Here is a 7,592-nt window from a genome sequence, read left to right as displayed (position 1 = left end):
CCATCCTCCTCCTCCTCCTCCTCCTCCTCCTCCTCCTCCTCCTCCTCCTCCTCCTAACCCTTCCACTTCTCCTATTCCTCCTTTCCTTCTCCTCCTCCTTTACTTCTACTCCTCTCCTCCTCCTCTTTCCATCCTCCTCCTCCTGCTCCTCCTCCTCCTCCTCCTCCTCCTCCTCCTCCTCCTCCTCCTCCTAACCCTTCTACTTCTCATATTCCTCCTTTCCTTCTCCTCCTCCTTTCCTTCTCCTCCTTTCCTCCTCCTCCTCCTTCTCTTTCTCTTTATAAGACGTCTCGACATTTAGACTTGTTTACAATCTTAACCGATCAATTTCTAAATTAAAAATGTGTTTTTTTAACAAGATTTTCAATTAAAAATTGAAATGATGTCACGTGACAAGCTGTCTGAAAACGATAACATTTTAATAGGGGGAACTTGAATAGAATTGAATTTTAAGCTTAACTTATAGAATTTTGAGGTGACATAAATGATGTCATTAACGAGAGTCTCATAAACTTCAAAGAACTAACTGTCTTTATTACGACCATTAGCATACCTGCCCAGTAATACAAATTTATGGCTCGTCAGAGAGCAGCCTCTTTGACTCAGTAAATCTTGTTGAAAATGAACGTTTAGTTAAGGAACTAAGCCTATAGTCAGGACTTCGGAGCATTGTTTTGGATCATGAAAAGGACAAATTATTTAGAAAGATATTTTTAGTGACTTGTTCTTTTTTTTCCCCTTGGAAATTTTTAACACTAAATGTTCTCAAAGCGCTTTCCAATGTGTCCTTGACCAACAGCAACACATAACATGTAGAACGAGACATGACTCCTATTGGGCGATATTTTTAAAAAAATGTTTCGACAGAGACAAGGCTGTCAACGGCCAGGTACTCATTTTACACATGAGTGCGGTGAGAGAATGTGAGTAAAGAGTCTTTTCCAAGGACTCAACTATGCGTCGAGCGAGGCTTGAACAAACGGCCTTCCGGTCCAAAAGCGAGTGTCATACCACAAGACCACATAGCCGAGGGTAAATTAATTATTGATCAATAGATAGAATGCGATTGGCCAAGGAGTTCACAACATTGCCATCCGGAAGTATAACGGACCAACACACAAACTCTGTGTAACCATGAACTTTTATAGTCTGGTTAATACAGTTAAGTGAGAACAGCTCACAAACGCGGATGGCAAAAACAATAACAAAGGCCTGAGTGACGTCATCTGCATACTATCTATACAGCGCCTATAATTTCGATCTCCCAAAAATTACGAATTTTCACATTTTCAAGTAGGCAGGTCTGATCTTCCATAATCAGCTTTCCCCCCTTTGGAGTTGGCGCGTACCAGCACCTGCCTTCCACCTCCCTGTACTCGATCGTTTATTCAGATTACCCCGGGTTGTCTTGCGTAAAGTCTGTTGTCTTGCGTAAAGTCTGTCTGAAGCAGTAGATCTAATGTTATGTTTGGAATAGTTTTTCTCATTATTTGGAGGCAATAATCTCTGAATCTTCCTGTCTATTTATGTCAGTTCTATGCCAGGTCTATCTATTTATCTATCTATCTATCTATCTATCTATCTATCTATCTATCTATCTATCTATCTATCCATCTATCTATCTATCTATTTATCTATCCATCTATCTATCTATCTGTTTGTCTATCTACCTATCTATCTTTCTAAATATCAGTCTATTGATTTATCTATCTATCTATCTATCTATCTATCTATCCATCTATGTATTCATTTATCTGTCTGCCTGCCTATCTATCTATCTATCTATCTATCTATCTATCTATCTATCTATCTATCTATCTTTTTACCTATCTATGTATCTATCCATCCATCCATCCATCCATCCATCCAACTGTCTATCCCTCTAGCCCCACCCTCCCATCCTCTTCTCCCATCCCATCTACAACAAATTCCCATCGATCTTCCCACACCTCAGCTTTAAGATTACCCCATCCTATTCACCCCCCCCCCCCCCCCCCCTGTGTCCCCCCCCCCCTCCATTATCAACAACAACAACAACAACAACAACTACAGTGCCTAGTCAGGCATTATATTACATTGACATCCTGTTCATTGTCGCCTAGTCTACGTGTCCCTGACCAGTGTCCAACAATGTCCACTAGTGTCCAGTGTCAGTCCAGTCTATTCTCGGACTATGTCCACAACTACTTCCATTATGATACCGATTATTGTCCGGCAAATTGGCGGACGAAACCGTCAATTGTACCTGGTCCTTACGTAATTTTCTTTCGTTCTATTTTTTTCTTCTTATATTTCATCCTCTATTGATTCTCTGCCTTTAGCTAAAATGATTACAACAACCGCCAGCCGGATATAACGTACCAACACACAAAACCATGTGTAACCTTGATGGTTTATAGTCTGATTTATAGAATTCAGTGAGGACTAGTCATGAAAATGGCTGGCTAAAAGCAATAACAAAGAGCTGCGTGACGTCAATTTCGTTCCTTCTATATAATATATCTTATTGAGGTCCAGTAGTAGAGCACTTGCCTCACAACAGGCAAGTGGAACCAGGTTTTAATCCCAGTAGCACTCGAGTTTGTTTGTCTTTTTCTGACTCCCCTATCCATTAGGAAGTGATTAGGTAACGGATCCTGTTATCTAGATCTGTCCTGTCAAGAGGGTAAAAACAATAGGATTCCACAGTCTGACGTCACGTCCGCCTAGCAACGAATCGGCTGGCTCTAAACAAAAAAAATCCGTGCTTGGTCCAGGCAAGGAATAATTGGAAAATCGCTCAAAAAAACAATTTTTATCTTAAATATGGTCCAGTATTTTGTACCAGATTGTCTACACCAGTCAGAGAGTCACTCCTGCAAGTTTTACAGATTTCCAAATGGACAGGCAGACAAAAAATTGAAGAAAAAGTGGACCACTTTAGTCAGGTAAGCACGCACGCCTCGTCGAACATTTGATAGAGTTCGTAGTCCAGATCTAGGTCAAGTTCTAGCTTACGTAGACCTATATTTTATGATTAAAGTGTACAATTGCACGAAATTATAAATAAAAATACATTCCAAACTAGGTTTTTATTGAAGTTGAAGCAAAAATGATATCTCAATCGTTTTGATGTTAAGGCTGATAAACTGAATGAGAGTTAAGTTCTACTGATAAGTGATAATTTTTTTAAAAGGAGAACAAGAAGAAAGAGAATAAAATATTTGTTAAAATCTTACTTTAAACTCGATACCTTTATGGCAAAATGAAAATAAATAAATAAAATAACGCAACCTCTCTCCCCCCCCCCCCTCCCCTCACGCAGATCTCTCTCTCTCTCTCTCTCTCTCTCTCTCTCTCTCTCTCTCTCTCTCTCACACACACACACACACACACACACACAAACACACATACTTTCCTCTTTTTTTTGGAAAGTTTCTCTGATTCTCTGCCATGCCTCCCCTCCCCGACAGCCGAGGTGGCAACTCTGTGTGAACAAAGCAAGATGGCGGCAGGGACCTCTCTCCTTTACCTGTGCCCGATTGTTGACACTCCAAAGTTTCCATCACCGCACTGTCCAGTACAGTACTGACTGAAATAAAGAAAACGCAAGTCTTGCCACACTCAACCCCAAGATCAACTTTAACTGTGTAAATTTAAGAATTCTTATTTTTATATATACCTAGTCAAAATCATCAAAAGAAGTAATGAGGAAGTGCGACATTTTGCTGAATGTGCGATTTCATAAAAGACAGGCGAGAGACCCACCAGTAACCTAGTCTCTTGCACACCTTTGATTTATCATGCATTGAGCTGGTGTCAAACAAGATAGTCTAAAACAAAGTACTTATCAAATTAAATAATATACCCAATATGCCCAACAGAATTATTGTTTTTTTTTAATCTTTTCATTTCAGGTGAAAGGACAAAAGATCCAACATCATCATCAAGAGTGTGTTCTTGTCACTTCAGAGATGGTGACAAAGCCAACCTCCCTGAATTGTTTGACAGAAATAAAAATAAATTGTTTCCATCAGAGCCAGAAAGAAAGAAAAGAAAAGTGACACAAGGAATTCCCACCCCATCTCAATTGGCACCAACATCAAGAAGTCCACCACCACCACCACCACCACTACCACCACCACCACCACCACCACCACCATCATCATCATCATCATCACCATCATCATCATCATCATCATCATCATCATCATCATCATCATCATCATCATCATCATCATCATCATCAGCTCAACTCTCTTCATCATCATCACAAAGTCCCACCTTTAAAAAAAACCAGATTCCTCATCATCATTATTTTCCTCCTCATCATCATCCTCATTATCTTCTCCCTCATCATCATCTCAACTCTCGTCACCATCATCACAGGATTCCATCTTTTAAAAAAAAACAGATTGTAGAACAAGTGAGGATATTTTAAATAGAACAACAAATTTAATTCAAGAACAAAAAATTACAGACAAAAATAAGGAAATAGCTAGCTTTTAAAAACCCAACTAAGTTAGATTCAACGCACTTACACTGTTTCAAGCCTTACAGAAAAGTTCTTCGAATGGAGACAGGTGTACATTCTTTTAAAATATTTAATATTATTGTTCAATATGTTGATGCTTTAGAGGTAACATTATTTATTATAGTAGATGGGAAGTTCAGGAAGAGACAGTTGCATTAAAAGACCAAATTTTCATTATTACACTTATGAAACTTAGACAGAACTACGCTAACCTTCATATTTCACAATTGTTTAGCGTTAGTGAAAGTACTATAACAAATATTATACAAACTTTTATTCATGTTTTACATAAGCCATACGCTTCTCTTTGAAAATGTTATGAAGGTTACATGCCCTTCTAGACATAAAAATAAACTATCAGCTCCATCATCATTTTTAAGATTTCCAAATTGCAGAATGATCATTGATTGTACAGATGACCAAATTGCTATTCCTAAAGAAATGGATAAACAACGGTTAACTTATTCTTCTTATAGGTCCATGAATTCTGTTAAAGCTCTTGTTGGTCTAAGTCCAAATGGTGTGATAAATTTTATTTCTAAACATGATCCAGGGTCTGTCTCGGATAAGGTCATTGTACAAAATTGTGGATTACTAAAACTTTTAATTTTAAGCCCTGGAGAATTAATTTTAGCAGATAAAGGTAATAAAGGTAAAACCCCATCCTGATTCAAGATATTTTACCTCAAGGAGTAACTGTAAATATCCCTCCCTTTTTACATAATAAATTTACTGAAAATGAGATTTTATTAACAAAAGAAATTGCTTCATGTAGAATTCATGTTGAGAGGGCTAATGAAAGACTGAAAAATGTTAACATCCTCTCATATATTCCAACCATGTTAAGAGAAACATCTGATATTATTTTTCAATTTGTTGCAGCACTTGTCAATCCCCAGTCTCCTCTTATTAAGGAGATTGCATTTTGTTAGCTTTGCCATTTATTTTGTACAACACACATATTTTGTTCATCATCATCAAATCACCATTCAAAATAATGGTTTTGTAGGTCCATACATGATTTTACATGATAAACATGACAAATTATGGCATTGTTGTATCAATGTATGTTCAATGTCATTAACATTGTTAAATAAAACCACACAAATTAGTTTTGGACTGAATCAACCCAAGGCATCATCAAGATAGATCTGTGGAAGTAAAAGAATAAAAGATTCAAATTTAGAGCTGCGACCATGCTCAATAGGCAAAAAACAAACAAACTAATAAAACGTCTGTTGTGGTCTTGTGGTATGACACTCGCTTTCAGATCAGAAGGTCCTGGGTTTGGGCCTCGCTCGGCACATAGTTGAGTCCTTGGAGAAGGCTCTTTACTCACAATCTCTCACCGTACTCAGGTGTCAAATGAGTACCTGGCGTTGTCTCTGTCCGAAAAAATTGTAATATCGCCCAACAGGCATCATGTCCCGTCTTACATGTTAAATGTTGCTGTTGGCCAGGGACCCCTTGTAAAGCACTTTGAGCACATTTAGTGGATATTACGCTGTATAAAAACTCAATTAAAAAAACAAATTAAGTGATTCTTTCATTCATCTTGCTTTGTTGATAAGGGGGAAACCCGAAACGTCCATTTTATCTGTTTTCGTATATTAAATTGAAGTTCACATTCAATTTCACAATGTTATTGATTTCTTCGAGTTTCAAGCAGCAACATTTACATTACACCTTAACCCAATAGGAAGTTTAGTTTACCGTGACTAACACTGGTCTAAATAAATCCTTTATTCATCCCATAGAGGAAATTTATCTCTAGGGTCTATTCCCAGGGAAGACTGGAATAACCACGGTGCAGCGCCGCAAATTGAGCTAGGGCGAGGTGACTTGCTCAAGGCCACACAGCGCAGCGGGGGGTGAACGAACTCGGTACCTTTCGGGTACGAAGCAAAAACCGTACCGCTGATCCACGCTGCCCCACATGAAGTATGATAAAATGTCTAGCGTGATTGGTGATTGTGATGCTCATATGAGTATTATAATAAAGGTTACAACACGATACTAAATAGTATGTAGTAGACTATAGTCAATAGCAACGAAAATTAGCGAAGCAAGACTAAGACCTCAAAGACTCAAAGTCCGTGGTCCATAAGATAAAAACACAATAATTCAATGACTCCCTCTCTCTCTCCCTAACTAAAATCGAACGTAAACAGTTAAATCTTTCCATTGGATATACTAAATCTGCCTAAACTCAAAGTAAACTGATTATTGTCCAACAGTAGTTTTACGGAGATGTGAGATTTTGAGAGTGAGAATGAGAAGACGAAATGACTTACCTTCACAGAATACTCTTTATTCTTCATGCTGGCTTGAACTTTGCCGAACATCAAGCCATCTGAGTAAGTGAAAGTCAAAACAGGACCTGACTGATGATGATTTTCACCTCGCGAGACACTTTTATGCTCATTGGAGAAGTATTTCATAAGGGCGGTGATGGAAATAGAGTTCGTGTCAGCCATTTTTCTCGACTGTTTAGAGCCAGCCGGTTTGTTGCCATGCGTTGCTGCGCAGGATTACGTCAAGACTTAGGAAGCCTATTGCTACTGTCCGTTTGCTACTACAGAAACCGGGGAAAAAAAGTCCAGCTCAATAGGCGATGTGTTGTGGCATTGAAAAAAAAAGAACAAAAAAACAAAACAAAACGAGCTTTTATATAGGGCAATATCCACTAAACGTGCTCAAAGCACTTTTCAAAGGGTCCCTGACCAACAGCAACATGCATCAAGTAGAACGGGACATGGCACCAGCTAGGCGATATTGCATTTTTTTTCTGACAGAGACAACGCTGTTAACGGCCAGGTACTCATTTTACATCTGAGTACGGCGAGAGGATGTGAGTAAAGAGCCTTTTTCCAAGGACTCAACTATGCGAACCCAGAACTTTCCAATCCGAAAGCGAGTGTCATACCACAATACGACATAGCCGCATTGAAGTGTTGTCCATTTATTAGTTCAGGCCTGGATCTGCTTCGGATGGAAAAGGACCTTGGAATTCTTCCTTTATTTTTCTGTCGGAATCTGGAGATGATTGAAATCGAGTTCCTCAAGTGTGGTGTCATGA

General features: G+C 38.7%; 1 long non-coding RNA gene across 2 annotated transcripts; it reads right to left on the bottom strand.

Annotated features, from left to right (window-relative positions):
• Positions 1-3,311: 3,311 nt before the first annotated feature.
• LOC144964499 (uncharacterized) lies at positions 3,312-7,031 on the bottom strand. Of its 2 annotated transcripts, none has more exons than XR_013643859.1 (2): positions 6,808-7,031; positions 3,312-3,571 (listed from the first exon to the last, which is right to left on the bottom strand). It is a non-coding gene; the product is annotated as an uncharacterized LOC144964499 (long non-coding RNA). The 2 variants fall into 2 exon arrangements; XR_013643858.1 differs by lacking the exon at positions 3,312-3,571 and adding an exon at positions 5,502-5,664.
• Between the last annotated feature and the right edge of the window lie 561 nt (positions 7,032-7,592).

Source organism: Berghia stephanieae, chromosome 2 (genome assembly GCF_034508935.2).
Source record: "Berghia stephanieae isolate SIO BIC M18660-M18661 chromosome 2, UCSD_Bste_1.3, whole genome shotgun sequence".
Lineage (NCBI taxonomy): Eukaryota > Metazoa > Mollusca > Gastropoda > Nudibranchia > Aeolidiidae > Berghia > Berghia stephanieae.
Note: the sequence above shows the minus strand (reverse complement) of the source record. Positions and strands in the feature narration are given on the sequence as shown.